The sequence below is a fragment of the Capricornis sumatraensis genome, chromosome 4 (genome assembly GCF_032405125.1).
Source record: "Capricornis sumatraensis isolate serow.1 chromosome 4, serow.2, whole genome shotgun sequence".
NCBI classification, from domain to species: Eukaryota; Metazoa; Chordata; class Mammalia; order Artiodactyla; family Bovidae; genus Capricornis; species Capricornis sumatraensis.
Genome location: NC_091072.1, coordinates 142833848 through 142856663, shown reverse-complemented (window position 1 = coordinate 142856663; position 22816 = coordinate 142833848). Strand labels below are relative to the sequence as shown.

The window sequence follows — 22816 nt, the reverse complement described above, 5'->3', positions numbered from 1 at the left end:
ACTTCAGATGGATGGAAGGAAACCTTCCCAGAAGCACAAATGTTATAAAACATTTATTTCATCAAAGCTAATAAAAGAATATATAGTTAATCCCAACATAGAATTTGCAAATTCTGTGTAGACTATATTAGTATATTCCATCAAAAAAATCAATTCTTCTGTCTTTATCTTTTTGCAAATAAGTGTAGCTTTTATATTTACTATTGTTGTCAGCACGTAAGTTACAATGCAGTTACTACAGAAAACAGTACAAAAGTTAATAAAACATTATAATAGCTGATATACTAGAGATACAGTTGATGACATTTATTTACTTAAGACTAAATACTGTTACTTTACAAAGTGAATTGTACATAATCTTATGCAGAAAAATTGATAATCCTCAGGTAATTAATATATTAATTTTAATAAAAGGAAATGAGTAGATTGAAATAGACCTGAATTCAACACACAGAATGATGGGGGCCAATTGTAGGGTCAGATCAGAAGAGACATGCCAGATCAAATGTTTCAATAACACTCTAGGAAGGATTTGATATTCACAGTAGAACCACATTTTATTAATGAGTCTTTTTTTTTCTCTTTTTGCTTTTTTTTTAAACTTGCTCTGTATGTTACAGAGATAATGTTTTTTTAGTGACAGTATGCAGTTATACCACAGTGCATGATAGTTTCTTCCCAGTTCATTTCTTTGCTAAAGTCCTGAATGGGAAAAAGAAAATACCTGCAGGTCTTACTTCTACCCGAGATCATCCTTCTACCCAAGTTACAAAGAGTACTTAGGAACTCCCCTTAAAGGGAGATGATTGAATGGGTTCTGTTCCTAGCCCAGTGCTGCCTGTTAAGCAAGTTGTTTGTGAGAAAATTTAATTTCAAGGAAATGAATAGAAGATGCCTGAGTAAGGTTACCAGGGAATATTAAGTGGGAGACTGCCAGAAGTATCACTCACTTGGGAAGAGAAAAGTGTGTAATTGGGAAACTAGGCTAGTTAAGACAGAAGAGATCTGAGTTCCTAGTTCATATGTCAAACTGGAGGGACTCAGCAGAGCCATGAAGGGAGAACAGTTAAGGACCAGCAATGAAACTGTATGATAGAGGGGGGAAAAAGAGAGAGAGAGAAACCACTGGGGTTTCAGATGCACTTTCCATGAGATTTTCCAGGCAAGAATACTGAAGTGGGTTGCCATTTCTTTCTCCAGGGAATCTTCCCAACCCAAGGATAGAACTCCACTTTCTTGCATTGCAAGCGGTTTCTTTACCATCTGAGCCACCAGGGAAGCCCAGGTGCACTTTAGTAGGGGCCAAAATAAAATCTTAAGGGAATTTAAGTAGGCATTACAAGCCCAATACTGGCAGTGAAGAGACAAAATCAGAAGTGTGCGCTCTGAAATTCTTTTAGGAAAGGGAGTGTGAAGATGAGAATGTCTGTGGTGTAAAAAGACACAAAAGATATATCCATTAGTGTGCTAATGGGTCTCACTACTCCTCAAAGCTGTGTACCCAAAATAAACAGAAAAGCTGGAAAACAATGAAAATGGACCTATGATAGAAAAGTGAGTTTTTTATTAGAAAATAAGGTTTGCTATTAAAGTCCTTTTATAAAACCAAGATTTTACATCATGCAGACTGTTTTCCCACATCTCAGCATCCCGACAGCTGCCAGCCTCAGCTTGTTATTTCCAACAATTAAAAACAGTGAGTGACCTAAGGGATAAAGAATTGCTATAATCTCTCTAGACATCATAGCTAACTTGCTTTCTTTCATAAAGTAGCTAAATGTTGCCAAAAGACAGGCCAGGTAGTATACAAAAAGGAAGAAAAGAAATGAGGTCACTGTTTTCATGGCATCCACGTGGGCCTCTGTGCTGGAGTCTGTGGCGCCTGTTACACTGGATTTCACTTGTTTGCTGTGTCTCCATAGGGATGTAATTAAAAAGAAAAATGAGATCAATTACACAGTAAATGGAATAATTGCTGACAAGTTAAACAGTGTCAGTGGGTTGAAGTACTGAATTTTACTCACATGGAACAATTCGGTGACGTTTCTTTTATGTTTTCAATTTTGAGAAATTCATAATCAGAATTTGTTAATGTTGCTTGTATAAGGCTGATCAACATGGAAATGGCCAGGGACCCCAGCAGGCTCCAGTGAAACACCCTCTTGATTCTCCACTTCAGCCAGAGAAAAAGTCGGTGGAAGAAATTGGCTATCTTGAAGAGACAGAAGACATTGAGGCAGGTGGCAAACCACATACTTAAGTAGTTGGTGAATGTCCAGAAGATATTAAGAACTACCTTTATTTTCTCATTTTCATAAACACCTGGGTAGAGTGCCAGTATGGTACCGTTACACAAAGCAAACAAATTCTGGAGTGAGCTAAATTGGAGAGGATGTAGTCAGTTGTGGAGATCTTTTTCTTCTTAATCCAATCAGTATACATTACTAGTCCAATGTATCCATTCACAAACATTCCTATGATGAATTCTGCAGTCGTTATGGTCAGAAAGATGTGGTCTTCTATACTGAACATGTCGAGAGAGACCACCCTAATCTCAAATATTACTGCAAGATGACCAGCAGAGCATGACAAATACATTCTTCAAATCGTAGAATGATTTTTTTTTCCTTTGCCATTATTTTGACTTTGATATCCTCTGAAAGTTCCAAGCTCTCCTCTGAAACAGAATCTCCTCTATATTTGTGAAGAATAAGCCATCTGATTATTGCAAACAGCATGACCAGATTTGTAGCCTGGGTAAATTATAATTATCACCCCTGACTGAATGATAACTGAAATGTCTTGCTGAAATTGATCTCATGCAAATTAAGAGATTATATTTCATGAATTTGCAATAGGCTTCTTGCTATTAAGTTCTGCAATTTGGATGGGTCAAGCTGAATTTCAAATAGGGAGGCACAAAAAGGCAAACATAAACACCCATTTAATAAAAGTCAAAATGTGTAAATGAAACTTCATTTTCATCACTATAGATTATAAATTTCTCACAAGTCAAGTCTCCTTGTGAAAATGGATTTTAGTTTTGGAAAGAGTGCAGTCAGATACAAATTAGTCATGATACAAAACTAGTTTACATGATTGATTTTATGTGTTTTAAACTCTCTTCCCCACAGCCTGTGTACTTGAAATTCTTCTTATTGAGTTTATCATTGAGTTCAAGGCCTTTACCAGTAAGAGGCAGAAAGAAGTAGAACATGTTTGCATTTAGGCAATGGTGTGAAGTGTGAATGTGAGGTTTAGATTCATTTTTCCTGTGAAGATAAACGCATCTGGCTCCATTATAACATTAGATTCAAAATTATTCAAGACAGAAACAAGAAGAAGTATTTAGAATAATGGTAGATATGAATGATTTCCAATGGCACATAATAAAAATGGAATGCAAAAAACTGAGAAAAGGGAGAGACCCTTTTGTTGATTTCTTTCTGCTTATATCAAGATTCTCTGGGGAACAAAATATTTCCTTCTTTTGTGGAAACCCTTCACAATCCCCAGCACCTTCAGAAAAGCCTCCCTCAGCTTTCTGTTTCCCATTAGCAAGATGAATGGATGGCTCAATGGGAAAATGGCAGCTCTTAGGCCACCAAACATCAGCTCCAATTTTCCATGAGGAATCAGAAAGCTAGATGTTACAATGAGAAAAACTGCATAGTACATAATGAAAAGAGCCAGAAAGATGACTATTGTCTTTATGACCCTCATGTGGGCCTCTATGCTAGGGTCTCTGGACCCAGCGGCATGAAGTTTCATTTGCTTGGTGTGTTAAAGTGAGAAAAATAAAAGGACAAGTGAGACCAGGCAAAGAATAAAGGGAACCATAGCCCCCAGGTTCAGGATAATCAATTTGAAAGCAGTTGGGATTTTACTTACTTTGAATTCCTAAATAATGTTTGCTTCATTATTGATTCTGACGTTATAAAATGAATCATTATTCAGTAAAGCACTAACAATTGAGGAGATGAGAAAGGACATCGGAAGAATCCCAAGGATACCCTGTTCATCTTCAGCTTCAGCCAGAGGAAAACTGGGTGGGATATACTGGCTATCTTGAGTAAATAGAAGACGCTGAGGCACGAAGTAAACCAGACAGTTGAATGAATGCAAGTTGTCCAGAAAATATCCAAAATGTTCATCATCTCACCATGCCTGTATGTATCTGGAAAGAGTACCATAATAAAACCATCCATATATATCACATACAAAAAACAGATTCCGGAGGTGGCCAGGCTGACCAGGATGACCTCAGTCAAGGAGACAGCTCTCTTTTTGAGCCAGCCACTGCAGTTTACCAGTACAATGAATCCATTTCCCCAAATTCCTATCATCCACTCACCAGTAATCAAGAACATATATATTGCCTCCATTGTACCTGGTATATCAGCAGAGCATTCTGATTTAGATTATCTACTGATGATGACTGACTTTCAGCTGTCCAGTAAAGAATAGTATATATGTCTGCCACTTAGGGCATGCTGCAGTTATCTTTTATCTGCCTTCAATATCAGTTGTGTTCAGGTTGAGAAGATAGCCGGTTCTGCTCTGAGTTAGAACTGCCCAAAGACTTCACTGACCAAGGCCAATAATTCCTTTCATGTGTAGTGATGATTGAAAAGCTCTAAAATGCAAATAAGAATGGATCTGATTTCTGGTATTTGCACCATCTTTTTCATTTTAAACTCTTTGTGTTTTAGATTCATCAATCTATGTTGGCCAGGGACTTCAAAAAGAATCAGTTACTTGGAAAACATGGCTAAGCTTTAATTTAGCGATGTGGCATCATTACCATCTCTAGTAACTTGAAGAGTTTCCCTAAAACTGTGGTCTATTTTCTACAAATGCAGTTTTTGGAGCTAAAAAATAATTGTGAATTTAAAGTGCAGACAATTAACAGCAATAATTTCAGACTAATTGATCGTGACATCTTCAGGAATGAGAGAGAGGTAGCCAATGAAAATCCTACTTGATCTTTACAGCAGGAGAAATTATGCATCTGCTGGGCCAAAAAACCGACTATAGTTGCCACAGGGGAAAGACACAAATTTTATCTGTTTTCTAGTCCTAAACCATTTTACAGATTCAGAGCCCTTTCATGGCCCTGCAGCACTGCCACACGGTTACATTACCGATCTTCTCAAGACTTTCCTTGGTGCCATTTACTAGAATGATTCTGAAAAATACTCAGAACTTTGAGGTGTTAATGGATATTAAACCTGAATTGACACTAATTCTTGAGGACACCAAATATCAATAAAAAACAGAGGCTCACATTGGATACGTATTGAACCATAATAGGACAAAGTAGTTCTCATGGGCTTATTCAGTGATTATTGCAGCCATGGAATTAAAAGATGCTTACTCCTTGGAAGGAAAGTTATGACCAGCTTAGACAGCATATTAAAAAGCACATACATTACTTTGTCAACAAAAGTCCATCTAGTCAAGGCTATGGTTTTTCCAGTAGTCATGTATGGATGTAAGAGTCGAACTATAAAGAAAGCTAAGCGCAGAAGAATTGATGCTTTTGAACTGTGGTGCTGGAGAAGACTCTTGAGAGTCCCTTGGACTGCAAGGAGATCCAACCAGTCCATCCTAAAGGAGATCAGTCCTGGGTGTTCATTGGTAGGACTGATGTTGAAACTGAAACTCCAATACTTTGGCCATCTGATGCGAAGAGCTGACTCATTTGAAAAGATCCTGATGCTGGGAAAGATTGAGAGCAGGAGGAGAAGGGGATGACAGAGGATGAGATGGTTGGATGGCATCATTGACTCAATGGACATGGGTTTGGGTAGACTCCGGCAGTTGATGATGGACAGGGAGGCCTGGCGTGCTGCAGTTCATGAGGTCACAAGGAGTCGGACATGAGTGAGTGACTGAACTGAACTGAAATGTATAATTGGAATAAAATCCATGAAAACTAGAAAAATCCCCACATTGTTCTACATATGTATGGTGAAAGCAAAAGTGTCAGCTGCTCAGTTGTGTCTGACTCTTTGGGACCCCTTGGACTGTAGTTCTCTAGGCTCCTCTGTCCATGGGACTCTCCAGGCAAGCCATTCCCTTCTCCAGGGGATTTTCCTGACCCAGGGATTGACCAGAATCTCCTGCCTTGCAGGCAGATTCTTTACCATATGAGCTACCAGGGAAGCCACTCATATGTATGGAATTAGAGCTAAATGGTGAAAAGGCCAGATGGAATCCTCCAAATTTCTTGCTCTAACAGCATAATATATGGACAAAATAATTCATGCTCAGGAGAATTGCCAACGTTAGCTCCATCATCATTTGGGAACGATCAAACTTATCAAATCTCCATTAATAATATGTTATTACATATCATTGGATTCCTATTTTATTGGGTGTTGCAATTAAGAACGAGTGAAATATCTTTTCCAAGTTTATGGAAATGATTTTTTTCTTTAGATTAATAAATCTAGTCAATTATTTGGACAGATTTCCTAATATTGGCTTATTCTTACATTCCTGATATAAAATCTGCTAGTCATGGTATCCCATTATATTCGGGAAATGTTGGCTATATCTGTATTCTATGATGATTTTTATATTGATATTCACAACCCAAAGTGAAGAGGCAGGATTAAATTAGTTTTCTAGAGTTCAGACAGTTTCTTGTAGCAACATAAAACTTGCTTCACAAAATTTTTTTAAGTTTGTTTTTTCTTTTATATAATCTAGAATGGCTCAGATGAAGCTATCTCCTCTTCAAAAGTTTGGTAGAATTTGTTTTTCATCTGAGCCTACAGCTATTTTTTTATTGTAACTTTTTGACAATGTCCACTTATTCCTTTATTCAAGTTAGTATGTTTATGTTTTCTTTTCTTCTAAAGTTTGTTATTAGTTAAGATCTATGTTCCTATTTATTTCACTCAAGTTTTAAAAGTTATTCAAAAAGAATAATTGGAGCGGGCAGTCATTCCCTTCTCCAAAGGATCTCCCCAAGTCAGGGATTGAAGCCAGCTCTTCTACATTGCAGGCAGATTCTTTACCATCTGAGCCACCAGGGAAGCCCATTAAGCTCTCTACATTTATAAGGCAAGAAGAGGATGTTGTCCTACTACTCACATTTCAAGAACTCATTTTTTGAATAGTTGCTGACTTTATCCTCCACCCAATTCCAAACTCCTCACTATATTCACTGAAATTGAGGCAAATCATCAGCAAAAATATTCTCATAAATTTTTCTAACTGCCCGTTTTATCTATTTGCTTGAACTTGGAGTCTTTTTAAAAAAATCATTTTATTTTGTATTGGAGTATAGTTGATTAACAATGTTGTAATAGATTCAGGTGAACAGCAAAGGGGCCTAGCCATATGTATACATGTATCCACACCCCGCCCCCACCCCGCCAGCTCTCCTCCCATCCAGGCTGCCATATAACATTGAGCAAAGTTCCATGTGATACAGTAGGTCCTTGTTGGTTACCCATTTTAAATATACCAGTGTGTACATGTCCATCTGGGCTTCCCTTGTGGTCCAGATAGTAAAAAATCTGCCCACAATGCAGGAGACTCAGGTTCACTCTCTTGCTCGGGAAGATTCCCTGGAGGAGGAAATGGCAACCAACTCCAGTACTCTTGGAGAATTCCATGGACAGAGGAGCCTGGAGAGCTGGAGTCCATGGAATCACAGAATGTCAGACACGACTGAGTGACTAACACGCACATGCATGTCCATCCCAAATTGCCTAACTATCCAGTCCCTCCATCCCTTTGCTCAGCAGCCATAATTTGGTTCTCTAAGTCTGTGAGTCTCTTTCTGTTTTGTAAGTAATGACTTTGGAGTCGATTTTTGTTTTACTGGACAACTTTGGGAGTCAGGTGAAGGCTATGATTTCCTCAGAGTAATGTTTTTAAACAAATTAAAAACATATGAATTTCAAAGGAATCCAGATAGATTCAAATATATGCATTTATATTTTTAATGTGACTGAGTAATTTACTGGCCTAATAATGACATCACTATCACAATAATGATTTGTGGTTTCTGAAGGTGAAAAACTATAAGTACTGCTAATGTTTCTGTGACTGTACTTGCATTCAAACCAGAAGAAAAGCTAGACTTATGTTAAAAACTACTAAAAATATAAATATTTGGTGTCCACACACATTCATAGATATTTTATTTTTTATTTCTTTAAATTTTTAAAAAGTCTTTTTCGAATTTGTTAAAATATTACTTCTGTTTTATGTTTTGTTTTTTTGACCGAGAGGCCTATGGAATCTTAGCTCCCTGACCGGGGACTGAACCTTCACCCCATGAATTGGAAGTGTGATGTCTTAACCACTAGACCATCAGGGAAGTCTCCAAACATGATTTTATTTAAAAAAAACTAAAATTATTTAACTGGAGGATAATCGCTTTACAATGTTGCTTTGGTTTCTGCCATACATCAGCATGAATCAGCCATAGGTATATATATGTCTCCTCCCTCTTGAACCTCCCTCCCATCTCCCACCCCATCCCACCCACCTAGGTTGTCACAGAGCACTGCACTGAGCTCCCTGCATCATATAGCAAATTCCCACTACCTGTTTTTCATATGGTAATGTCAGTCAGTCAGTTCAGTCACTCATTTTTAACTGACTCTTTGCGACCCCACTGACTGCAGCACGCCAGTCCCCCCTGTCCATCACCAACTCCCAGAGATTGTTCAAACTCATGTCCATTAAGTCGGTGATGCCATCCAACCATCTCACCCTCTGTCATACCCTTCTCCTCCTTCCTTTGATCTTTCTCAGCATCAGAGTCTTTTCCTAGGAGTTAGTTCTTCGCATCAGATGGCCAAAGTATTGGAGCTTCAGCTTCAGCATTAGTCCTTCCAATGAATATTCAGGACTGATTTCCTTTAAAATTGACTTGTTTGATCTCCTTGCAGTCCAAGAGACTCTCAAGATTCTTCTCCAATACCACAGTTCAAAAGCATCACTATTTCGGTGCTCAGTTTTCTTTATGGTTCAACTCTCACATCCATGCATGACCGCTGGGAAAACAATAGCTTTGACTAGATGGACCTTTGTTGGCAAAGTAATGTCTCTGCTTTTTAATATGCTGTCTAGGTTTGTCATAGCTTTTCTTCAAAGGAGTAAGCATCTTTTAATTTCATGGCTGCAGTCACCAGCTGTGGTGATTTTGGAGCCCCCCAAAATAAAGTCTCTCACTGTTTCCATTGTTTCCCTATCTATTTGCCATGAAGTGATGCAACTGGATGCCATTATCTTTGCTTTTTGAATGTTGAGATATAAGCCAGCTTTTTCACTCTCCTCTTTCACTTTCATCAAGGGGCTCTTTAGTTCTTTGCTTTCTGCCATAAGGGCGGTGTCATCTGTGTATCTAAGGTTATTGATATTTTTCCTGGCAATCGTGATTCCAGCTTGTGTTTCATCTAGCCCGATATTTCTCATGATGTACTCTTCATTTAAGTAAAATAAGCAGGGTGACTATATACAGTCCTGATTGTACTCCTTTCCCAGTTAGGAACTAGTCTGTTGTTCCTTGTCCAGTTCTAACTGTTGCTTCTTGACCTGCATACATATTTCTCAGGAGGCAGGTCAGGTGGTCTGATATTCCCATCTCTTTCAGAATTTTCCATAGTTTGTTGTGATTCACACAGTCAAAGGCTTTGGGATAGTCTATGAAGCAGAAGTAGATGTTTTTTTGGAACTCTTGCTTTTTTGTTGATCCAATGAATGTTGCCAATTTGATCTCTGGTTCTTCTGCCTTTTCTAAATCCAGCTTGAATATCTGGAATTTCTCAGTTCATGTACTGTTGAAGCCTGGCTTGGAGAATTTTGAACATTACATTGGTGGCATGTGAGATGAGTGCAATGTGCAGTAGTTTGAACATTCTTTGGCATTGCTTTTCTTTGGGGTTGGAATGAAAACTGACCTTTTCCAGTCTTGTGGTCACTGCTGAGTTTTCCAAATTTGCTGGCATATTGACTGCAGTACTTTAACAGCATCATCTTTTAGGACTTGAAATAGCTCAGCTGGAATTTCTTCACCTCCACTAGCTTTGTTCGTAGTGATGCTTCTTAAGGCCCTTTCACTTTATATTCTTGGATGTCTGGCTTTAAGTGAGTGATCACCATTGTTGGTATCTGGATCATCTTTGCATGAAATGTTCCCTTGGCCTCTCTAATTTCCTTGGAGAGATCTCTAGTCTTTCCCATTCTATTGTTTTCCTCAATTTCTTTGCATTAATCATTGGAGAAATGCTGATAAAATAAGAATATCACTTCACACCCATTAGGATGCTTATAATAAAAAATCTAGAAAATAACAAAAGTTGCAGAGAATAGGAGAACTTTGAAACCTCATACATTCATGTAAGAATGTAAAATGATACAGCCACTAGGCAAAACCGTTTGGTGGTTCCTGAAAAAGCTAAATATGTTGCTAATGAAGAGAGGGGTGAGGGAGAGATGGACTGAGAGTTTAGGGTCACTAGGTGCAAACTATTCCACATGGAATGGATGGACAACAGTGTCCTACTGTATAGCACAGAGAATCATATTCAATGTCCTGGGATAAACCATAATGGAAAATAATATAAAAAGAACATATATAATTGGTGACGCAGTAGTAAAGAATTGCTTGCCAATATAGGAGATGCAGGAAACACAGGTTTGATCTGTGGGTCAGGAAGATCCTCTGGAGGAGGAAATGGCAACCCGCTCCAGTATTCTTGCCTGGAGAATTCCATGGACTGAGGAGCTTGGTTGGGTACACAGTCCATGAAGTTGCAGCATCGGAAAAGACTGAACAACTGAGCACAGCACATAAGTGAGTCACTTCGCTGCTGAACAGAAGTTAACACAACATTGTAAATCAACTGTATATATATATATATATATATATATATATATATATATATATATATATATAAACTTCATATAGGAATTACCATGCTGCTGCTGCTAAGTCGCATCAGTCGTGTCCGACTCTGTGCGACCCTATAGACAGCAGCCCACCAGGCTCCTCTGTCCCTGGGATTCTCCAGGCAAGAACACTGGAGTGGGTTGCCATTTCCTTCTCCAATGCATGAAAGTGAAAAGTGAAAGTGAAGTCGCTCAGTCGTGTCCGACTCTTAGCAACCCCATGGACTGCAGCTTACCAGGCTCCTCAGTCCGTGGGGTTCTCCAGGCAAGAGTACTGGAGTGGGTTGCCATTGCCTTCTCCGAGGAATTACCACATGACCCAGTAATTCCACTTTCAGACATATTCTGAAAATAGGGACACAGATAGTTGTACGCTAATATGTGTTGCAGAATATTCACAATACCAAAGGTATTTTGGAATACCTTTGAAATTTTACCCGGCCACAAAAAGGAATGAAGATCCAAAACATGCTATAACATGAAGACATTATGCTGAGTGAGAGAAGCCAGTCATAAAAGAACAAATTTTATATGATTTTACTTGTATGAAGTATCTAGAATAAATCAATTAATAAAGCCAGAAAGTAGATTAGAGGTTCCAGGAAGTTGGGAGATGGAGAATAGAGAGTTACAGCTGAGAGGGTACAGAGGTTTTGTTTGGGGTGACAGAGGTTTTGGAAATAGTGGTGATGGTTGTACAATATTGTAAATGTAACAATACCACACAGAATTATACACTTAAAATGTTAAAGTGGAAAATGTTACATTGTCTATATTTGACTACAATAAAAAGTTATTTAAAATAAATACATAAATGTAAAACTTTAGAACTGCACACCATAAAATCATGCGGCATGGGAAGGACTAGAAGTAGGCATAGCAAGCCAAATTTAGTATTTTATTTGAAATAAAGAGAGTGATATTTTAAAATCAGTATATGAAAATTTTCTATCAATAGTGAAGCACAAGCTGGAATCAAGATTGCAGGGAGAAATATCAATAACCTCAGATATGGAGATGACACCACCCTTATGGCAGAAGGGAAGAAGAACTAAAGAGCCTATTGATGAAAGTGAAAGAGGAGAGTGAAAAAGTTGGCTTAAAACTCAGCATTCAAAAAATGAAGACCATGACATCTAGTCCCATCACTTCGTGGCAAATAGATGGGAAAACAATGGAAACAGTGAGAGACTTTATTTTCTTGGGCTCCAAAATCACTGCAGATGGTGATTGCTGCTGCTGGTGACTGCAGCCATGAAATTAAAAGACACTTGCTCCTTAGAAGAAAAGCTATGACTAACCTAGACAGCACATTAAAAAGCAGAGACATTACCTTGCAGACAAAGGTCCATCTAGCCAAGGGTATGGTTTTTCCAGGAGCCATATATGAATATGAGAGTTGGACCATAAAGAAAATTGAGTACCAAAGAACTGATGCTTTTGAACTGTGGTGTTGGGGTTGCAAAGAGTTAGACATGACTGAGCGAATTGAACTGAACTGTGGATGTTGGAGAAAACTCTTGAGTGTCCCTTGGGCTGCAGGGAGATCAAACAAGTCAAACCTAAAGGAAATCAGTCCTGAATATTCAGTGGAAGGACTGATGCTGAAGCTGAAACTCCAATATTTGGGCCACCTGATGCAAAGAGCTGACTCTTTGGAAAAGACCCTGATGCTGGGTGGGCAAGACGGAAAGCAGGAGGAGAAGTGGATGACGAATGATGAGATGGTTGGATGGCATCACCTACTCGATAGACATGAATTTGAGCAAGCTCCAGGTGTTGGTGACGGACAGGGAAGCCTGGCATGCTGCAGTCCGTGGGGTCACAAAGAGTCGGACACGACTGAGTTTCTGAACTGAACTGAGTAGAGAGCAAAGGAGGGGGAAATCTAGAAGAAAGCATGAGAAATAGAAAAAGAGAAATGAGAAGATAGAAAATTAATATGAATTTAATTACAATAAGTGTAAAGATGTTTACTCGATCATAATTTTCAGATTCTAATATTAAAGCATTGAATATCAGAGATTTGTTTTCTACAGGACACAATAAAAGAAAAAATAGATACTGAAAACGAACAGATGGAAAATACATAATAAATATGAAGTGAAGTGAATACATATATAAATGTGAAGTGAAGAATTAGAGATTTGTAACATGGAAAAAACATGTTAAAAACATGGAAAAAATAAAATTCAAGGTAAAAACCTGCATGAGTTACCAAAGAGTTTAATAATAATAATAATAATTTAAAGAGCATGGAAGCAAATATAACTATCAACATCGTTTCAAGTTAAATGCAGCTATAAATGAAAGAATTTAATCATTATGAATGTACTTTTATAATCTATTTCAGATTGATTCATAATCAACATGAATATAGAGATACAATATCATTAACATGATTTGTCTAATGAAAGTTAGATGAATCTAATCTAGTAGATCAATTCATCTAATTCATCCAGTGATATTCTAATGAATATTATAAGCATGATATCATAAGCAGCATCAAAATTCTTCCAAGTAAACATGACTATTCACAAAAATAGATCTTGTATTAGGCCAAATGAATCTTATCCTAGGCTAACTATCATGTAAATATACTGCTTACCCAAATCCAATAAATCAAAATATCAATATGAAAAATTGCCTTTAACATAGCTCATAAAGCTGAAAAATATTCTGTTAAATAATCTTGGAATTAAGAGGAAATTACAAAGGATATCTCAGGACTCTGTGCTGAATGACAATATATGAACCATTTGTCAATGCTGTGGAATGTACCTAAATCAACAGGCATAAAATAAATAGCTTTGAATTCATTTACAAAAAAAAAGAAAAATGGAAATAAAACTAGGAAAGGACAACTAATCTTTATTTTTAAGAATATGGCAAATGTGTTATCTCAATTAAATTGAAACAGAAAAAAGAACTTGGCAAACCAGACATCTAGAGAAATCCCATCAGTCCAGAATACATAAAAATATGGAAAAACTAGTCTTCAGAATTATTTTAAGTTCATGACCCACCTGTCAGTGAAAGAAAAACCTTTAGATGCCAAAAATGGTGGGAAAGTACACATTTTGAGAGGGGAAAAACAAGTACTTAAAATAGAGCTTTGGAGCATTTGCAATCTATTTTAAATTAGAGCTGAAGTTTTAAAGCATTGTGTGTATGGAGGATGAGGTAACTAGTTTTGGCCTCTACAAGACTAGAATCGAGATTGGGGCCTATCCATAAGCCAGGACCCTTGAAAAGAAATCTGTTAACGGGCAAACAAGAAAATAATATATGCTCAGCAAAAGGTTAAAACTAGGGGACCTTATCTCTCAACCATGACACTGAATGAAAGGAGAATGCGGAGGCTGGTTCTGAGAATTTCTAATAATAACTTGTGTACGTATATATTTGGGATTATGTAGTACTACCCATAGGGCAGGTCATGTGGTCTGGTATTCCCATCTCTTTCAGAATTTTCCACAGTTTATTGTGATCCACACAGTCAAAGGCTTTGGCATAGTCAATAATGCAGAAATAGATGTTTTTCTGGAACTCTCTTGTTTTTTCCATGATCCAGCGGATGTTCGCAATTTGATCTCTGGTTCCTCTGACTTTTCTAAAACCAGCTTGAACATCTGGAAATTCACGGTACATGTATTGCTGAAGCCTGGCTTGGAGAATTTTGAGCATTACTTTACTAGCGTGTGAGATGAGTGCAGTTGTCCAGTAGTTTGAGCAGTCTTTGGCATTGGCTTTCTTTGGGATTGGAATGAAAACTGACCTTTTCCAGTCCTGTGGCCACTGCTGAGTTTTCCAAATTTGCTGGCATATTGAGTGCAGCGCTTTCACAGCATCATCTTTCAGGATTTGAAATAGCTCAACTGGAATTCCATCACCCCCACTAGCTTTGTTTGGAATGATGCTTTCTAAGGCCCACTTGACTTTACATTCCAGGATGTCTGGCTCTAGGTGCATGATATTTCTATGATAATGCTTATAAAATTCAAGATAAAAAGGATGATAAAAGATATAAAAACTTTCATTGCTTTGATATGTGCTTCTGTGCTGGGGTCTCTGAATCCTGTGGTATTCAATAGCATCCTCTGGTTGTGCCTCCAAAGGGAAATGAGCAATAAGATACATGTAATCAGGCATAGTATGAAGATGGGAAGGGTTCCAACATTGAGCAAAACCTGGTTTCTAAAGAATTCCCCTTTATGCACTTCAACTGAAAAGATTATGCTTCTATTCTTTGCTCTAGTATCACTAATTATCTTCATAGTTAGTGGAAAAGTAACTAACCATGAAATAAGCAAGTATCCCATCAGAAGGAGAAGAACCCTTTTGATGTCACTCCTCAACCAGAGAAAAATGTGGTGGGAAAAATTGGCTATCTTCAGGAAATAGAAGATGCTGAGGCTAGTGGCAAAAAAAGACACTTGATGGACTCAGAATTATCCATGAGTAAGTAATACAGTGAATTAGGTAACCACAGGAATACATTTCTGGAGAATAAAATCTTCACAAATCCATCTGTAGTTGTTAACCCTATCAGGCAAATTCTGGAAGTAGCTAAGCCCATGAGAATAAAGCTGATAGAAAACTTCTTGTTCTTCACACATTCAATGAAGTATGCAAGTCCAATAAATCCATCCCCTAAAACCCCCAATACTGACTCACTAACTGCTACAAAAATGAGGAGGCCTTCTCAGTATATCTGCCAGTCCCTAATATTACTTCTGTTCCATCAATCTTAAATTACCTGCTGCAGAATGAGGGAGGCATATACTGCTGCTTGATGGGAGAATGATTTTCTTCTCTTTCATTAATAAAGAATTGCAAGTGCCCCCATTACTGCCTTGTGATGGAATCCAAAATAACTTCAGGGAGACCCCTCCAGTTATGTTTATAAAATTTAGCTAGTCTAGAGAATGTGTGTCCAGACTGAGCACCTTCCTCAATTTGTTAAGATGCAAATAAAAGTTTCTGTTTCATGGATTCTACTTGTCCTCCTGAGACTATTTTGCATTTGTTACCCTGGATTGTACAATAGGAGTTACAAGCATATGCCTACAGAAAACACAGAGAATAGAAAGAAAAATTGAACTTCACCTTTTTCAGTGTCAGCATTAACACTGTCATTTATTTTGTGTTAATAATAACAGTTTAGATATATAAAGCAAAAATAGTGTATAGAAGAGATGTTTGAAATTAGTATTCTTTTATCTCTATGAGGAAATAAAAGCTGCTTCTTTGAGAAGATCAATAAAAATGATTAACCTTTAGCCATGCTGAGAAAAAAAGGGGCCAGAAGTGAAACGGGGTATAACTGACCCCATGGACATTTAAAGGAATATTACAAACATTTCTGTGTCCACAAACTTGTTAAATTAGATGAACTCTGTCAATTCTTTGAAAAATAACAACTGAAAAAACTCACACAAGAAGAAATAGGTAATGCAAATAAGCCTAAATCTATTTTAATCAAAAAGCTAATCAATAAGCTTTCAAAACAGAAAACACCAGGCACAGGTGGAGTTACTGGTAAATTCTAACAAACATTTATGAAATATTGTACTAATTCTCTTTAGTCTCTTTCAAAAAACAGAAGCAGAGGGAATATTTTACAACTCAGTCTAAGGTCAGCCTTACCATAATACCAAAACCAGACAAAGACTGAAGCTAGAAGCTAAAACTACAGACCAGTATCACTCATGACAATAGATGTGAAAATTTTCAACCTCATATTAGCAGATAAAATCCAACAATGTATACAAAATAATTGTATAGCACAAACAAGTGGGATTAAGCCTGAGTATGCAAACTGGTTCAATATTCGATAATCATTTAATGTAACATCATATCAACAAACAAACAAAAAAAATCACACAATATATCAAAAGCTGCTTAAATTCATTTGATAAAATCCAGCTTTCATTCATGATAAAAACTCTCAGTAAACTAATAATAGAGGAAAAGATCAACCTGATGAAGACTATAACAAACCTAGAGCTGGAACTGTACTTAATGCTGAAATATTCAAAGTTTTTCTAACAATATCAGGTACAAGGCAAAGTTAACCTCTCTCACCACTCCTTTTCAGCATGTACTGGAAATTCTAGCTAATGCAATAGAAAAAAAGAGAAATAAGATGTATACCGGTTGGGATGGAAGAAATGAAACTACCTTTTACTGTAGTTGACATGAACATCTATGTAGAAAATACAAAAGCGGTGATCAAAAAACTCCTGAAATTAATAAGTAATTATTATAGCAACATAGTAAGATATAAAGTTAAGAGAAAAAAGTCAATTGCTTTCTTATACACCAGCAATGAACACAAGGAATTTAAGATTAAAAACACAATATCATTTCCATAGCATCCAAAAATTAAAGTGCATAGGTATAAATATAACAAAATAAGTGCAAAACGTTTATGAGAAAAACTAAAACTCTGATAAATGAAAATAAAGAACTAAATAATTGTAACAATGATCCATGTTCATTGATAGGAAGACTCAGTATTTTCAAAATGCCAGTTCTTCTCCACATGATTTATAGATTCAGTGCAATTCCAATCAAATTCACAGCATGTTATCTTGTTGATACTAACAAATTGATTTTAAAAAGGATACATTTGAATCAGTTCTAATGAGGTGGATGAAACTGGAGCCGATTATACAGAGTGAAGTAAAAACACCAATACAGCATACTAACACATATATATGGAATTTAGAAAGATGGTAATGATAACCCTGTATGCGAGACAGCAAAAGAGACACGGATATAAAGAACAGACTTTTGGACTCTGTGGGAGAGGGAGAGGGTGGGATGATTTGGGAGAATAGCATTGAAACATGTATACTATCATGTAAGAAATGAATCGCTAGTCTAGGTTCGATACAGGATACAGGATGCTTGGGGCTGGTGCACTGGGATGACCCAGAGAGATGATATGGGAAGGGTGGTGGGAGGGGGGTTCAGGGTTGGGAACTCATGTACACCTGTGGTGGATTCATGTCAATGTATGGCAAAACCAATACAGTATTGTAAAGTAAAAAACTAAAATTAAAAAAAAAATCCCATTCCACAAATAAAAATAAATAAATAAAGTTCATTCAATTCAATTCAATTCAGCCGCTCAGTCCTGTTGGACTCTTTGTGACCCCATGAATCGCAGCATGCAAGGCCTCCCTGTCCATCACCAACTCCCGGAGTTCACTCAGACTCATGTCCATAGAGTCAGTGATGCCATCCAGCCATCTCATGCTCTGTCGTCCCCTTCTCCTCCTGCCCCTAATCCTTCCCAGCATCAGAGTCTTTTCCAATGAGTCAACTCTTCGCATGAGGTGGCCAGAGGACTTGAGTTTCACCTTTAGCATCATTCCTTCCAAAGAACATCCAGGACTGATCTCCTTTAGGATGGACTGGTTGGATCTCCTTGCAGTCCAGGGGACTCCCAAGAGTCTTCTCCAATACCACAGTTCAAAAGCATCAATTCTTCAGCACTCAGCTTTCTTCACAGTCCAACTCTCACATCCATACATGACCACTGGAAAAACCATAGTCTTGACTAGATGGACCTCTGTTGACAAAGTAGTGTCTCTGCCTTTTAATATGCTGTCTAGGTTGGTCATAATTTTCCTTCCAAGGAGTAAGCGTCTTTTAATTTCATGGCTGCAATCTCCATCTGCAGTGATTTTGGAGCCCATAAAAATAAAGTCAGCCACTGTTTCCCCATCTATTTGCCATGAAGTGATGGGACCAGATGCCATGATCTTCGTTTTCTGAATGTTGAGCTTTAAGTCAACTTTTTCACTCTCCTCTTTCACTTTCATCAAGAAGCTTTTTAGTTCCTCTTCACTTTCTGCCATAAGGGTGGTGTCATCTGCATATCTGAAGTTATTGATATTTCTCCAGGCAATGTTGATTCCAGCTTGTGCTTCCTAAAGCCCAGTGTTTCTCATGATGTACTCTGCACATAAGTTAAATAAGCAGGGTGACAATATACAGCCTTGACAGACTCCTTTTCCTATTTGGAACCAGTCTGTTGTTCCATGTCCAGTTCTATCTGTTGTGTCCTGACCTGCATGTAGGTTTCTCAAGAGGCAGGTCAGGTGGTCTGGTATTCCCATCTCTCTCAGAATTTTCCACAGTTTATTGTGATCCACACAGTCAAAGGCTTTGGCATAGTCAATAAAGCAGAAATCGATGTTTTTCTGGAACTCTCTTGCTTTTTTGATGATCCAGCAGATGTTGGCAATTTGATCTCTGGTTCCTCTGCCTTTTCTAAAACCAGCTTGAACATCTGGAAGTTCACAGTTCACATATTGCTGAAGCCTGGCTTGGAGAATTTTGAGCATTACTTTACTAGCATGTGAGATGAGTGCAATTATGTGGTAGTTTGCGCATTCTTTGGCATTGCCTTTCTTTGGGGTTGGAATGAAAACTGACCTTTTCCAGTCCTGTGGCCACAGCTGAGTTTTCCAAATTTGCTGGCATATTGAGTGCAGCACTTTCACAGCATCATCTTTCAGGATGTGAAATAGTTCAACTGGAATTCCATCACTGCCATTAGCTTTGTTTGTAGTGATGATTTAAAGTTCATATGAAATGTCAAAAGACTCAAAATAGCAACCACAATATTGGGGGAGAAGAATAAAGTCAGAGTATTGACACTTGCTGAGGTCAAGACTTAAACAAGATAATGTGATATTAGCTAAAAACAGACATCTACATGGAACAGAATAGAGAGCCCATAAATAGACCCACATAAGTATATATATCAATTGTCCTTTAACAAAAGAGCAAAACCAATACAATGGAACAGTCTTTACAACAAGCAGTGCTAGAACAATCAGACATCCACATGCAAAAAGTAAAATTAGGCACATACCTTATATTATTTACAAATATTAATTTAAAGCACATCATAGACCAACATATAACCAAAAAGCTACAAAATTCGTAGTAGATAACATAGTAGAAAATCTAGTTGATCTTGGGAATGACAATCACTTTTTGGATAAAAACACCACAGGCAAAATCTATGAAAGAATTAATTGATAATCTAGACTTCATTAAAATAAAAATTTCTGCTTTGCAAAAGACACTGTCAAGAGAAGGAAAAGACAAGCCAGAGATAGGGAGAAAATATTTGCAAAAGACATATCTAACAAAAGAAAATCTTCCAGAATATATAAAGAAATCATAATGCTAAACACAAATTAGATAAGAAACCTGCTTAAGAAGTGGGCAAAAATTTAAACATACACTCCACAGAAGCAGAAAGACAGGGGCCAACTTATATTCTTCTGGCATCAGGTCCCCGATCCAAGTGCAGAATAAGGCCCTGGATGATTATGATACCCCGGAATGAAGTAGCTATTATTCTTGGTTTAAATAAGATATCTGTCTCCAGCAGTGTGTGAGTAAGAAAACAGATTCATTTGCCATTGGCAATTATATTGTAACTTCCAAGAAAGGAGCTCTAGGGAAGACCTTCAAGGTCAACACAATACAGAAGTAAATAACCTGAGTCCTTGGTGATAGATTCGAACATTCTCTCTTTCAGATGCCTAGGTAGATGAGATAATTTCCTTATAGTTAACACTAGTTTGAGATAAGAATTTTTATAGTCAAAAGCTTCCTAATTAATATATTTCCCCCAAATATTGCTAATAAGTACATATTTCCAGGTACCAGTTCATGCTGAATGTAATAAAGCATGATGTTTCCTAAGCCTTAGGAATATTAACAGCTAATGAGTAATTATTTTTATCTGTGGAAACTTCATTCAGTACATAAAATTAATATGAGAACATATTATATTTTGCAATCATCTAGAATTATTGATTAAACTAACATCATCCAACAGAGAGCATAAGTAAGAAAATAGTTCTATACATTGTTTAAAAAGTCCTTAGATTTTTTTCTATCTTCTTTTCAAAGAAAGCTCATTTTCAGTGTTACCACCCAAACTAAGATGCAAATGTCACATATTTAGCATAAATAGGATTTCCATTTTACCAGGAACAGAAATTTCATGCAAAGTAGACAGCATTTTCATGGTAACCAAATCTCAGCCTTTAAAAATCTACTTTGGAAAGGAAAATTTCCAAGCTGACTAGGATCTTATATCTAAAGCATACAAGAGTAGACAGTCTTGTCTCTCTAGGGATATTTTCTTCTATGGCCTATCCTGGCCTCACTGATGTTCCAAGTTGACAACATTCTCAGGTCACATCTGAGTAGATTAGAATTTTGGAAGCTGGAAGCAAACTTCAAGCAGGAAACTACTGGCCCCATTCACTCCTTCCTTATAAACCTCCAACTTTTATTAGGGTGACAGAGTAGGTTGAATTGTGTCTCATGCCAAAAGGTATAACCAAGAGCTAACTCCTGGTATCTGTAAATGGGTTCTTGTTTGGAAAAGGGGTCTATGCAAATGTAGGATTCGAGTGGAATCTAAATATTATGACTGGTTGTCCTTAGGAGAGAGAGGAAGAATCAACATACAGAAAGAAGGCCATGAGCAGCAGGAGGCAGGGATAGGGGTTACTACTTCTACCATTAAAGGACTATCAGGGGGTACCAGAAGATGGAAGAGCCAAGAAAGAATTCTGTAGAGTCTTCAGAGAGAGTGTATTCCTACTGATCCCTTCATTTCAGACTTCTAGACTCCAGAACTGTGAGGAATAAATTTCTGTTTTTTGAAGGCAACAAATTTGTGATAATTTCTTACAGCAGTCCTGGAAAACTAATACAGATGTTTCTATTATTGAAAAAATAATTAACAAACACTTTTTAGTTAAAACAATGAAATTTTACATGAAAAGCTTCATGAATTTTTACTAACTGTATACATTCCTATAAAAAACCCCAGACCAAGAAACAGACATAATCAACTCCCCAGAAGACAACCTCAAGCTACTCCTAGTTACAACCTCACAGTCTCCCAGTTTTTTGTACTTATATGTACAAACTCATAGAGAACACAAGTTTAGTTTCTTTCATTCACATCCAGTTTGCAAGATTCATCTATATGTTTATATATAATTGTAGCTCATTTATTCTCACTGCTATACTGTGCAGCCATGGAAACCTGTCTTCTGGCAGTAGCGTGAATAAGCTGTGCATTATTCAGTTTTTTATTTCTCTTGCATAATCTTAAATGTCCCCTTCTTCTTTTTTCTTTAGCCACTCAGCTTCTCTAGGGCATTTTTCCATTCTTTGTTTCTCTCCTCTTTCAAAAGCAATCCTCATGAGACTGACATCTCAAGCTCTGTTCATTTTCATCTTTCTTCCTTCCTTGCTGTGATCTGCTAGGATTCTTGTTCAATATTTTCACATTTAGCATGACTATTTTTTCTTCATCAAGTAATTTTAGTCAAGTCTTAAATCCTCATTCCATAATCAAGTCTTCCATAAAATTTTTCCAGGAAGCTCTCATGCTAGTGTCAGGACCACCACGAATCTCCATAAGGAGAAAGAGCAGAGTTGATTCTCTTCATTGCTTACTGATACACTTCCTTTAATATTCTTTGTAATAAACCAGTAATCTACTGAGTACACACACCTTCTGAGTTTTGTGAGCCAATCTAGCAAATTAATCTAATTCAAGCAGGAGTTTGTTGGAATCTCCAATTTATAGCCAATAAATCAAAAGCACATGTAACAACCTGAGCTTACAACTGGCATCTGAAGTGGGGGTAGTCTTGTGGGACTGAGCCCTTAACCTATGGAATCTGATGTCATCTTCAGGTAGGTAAGGTCAGAGTTGAGATAATTGCTTGGTGAGGTTGGGAAGACTCCCATACATCAGAATTGGGTGTCAGAATCAATAAATATACATCTACAAGATTACTCATAGTATTATTGTTTGTAGCTGCAAGATATC

The 22816-nt window shown here is 37.3% G+C and overlaps 3 pseudogenes; all 3 read right to left on the bottom strand.

Moving 5' to 3' along the window:
* Nucleotides 1-1613: 1613 nt before the first annotated feature.
* On the bottom strand, nucleotides 1614-2532 carry LOC138079087 (taste receptor type 2 member 8-like; annotated as a pseudogene).
* Nucleotides 2533-3450: 918 nt separating this feature from the next.
* LOC138078756 (taste receptor type 2 member 9-like) lies at nucleotides 3451-4614 on the bottom strand (annotated as a pseudogene).
* Nucleotides 4615-14882: 10268 nt separating this feature from the next.
* LOC138078755 (taste receptor type 2 member 10-like) lies at nucleotides 14883-16207 on the bottom strand (annotated as a pseudogene).
* Between the last annotated feature and the right edge of the window lie 6609 nt (nucleotides 16208-22816).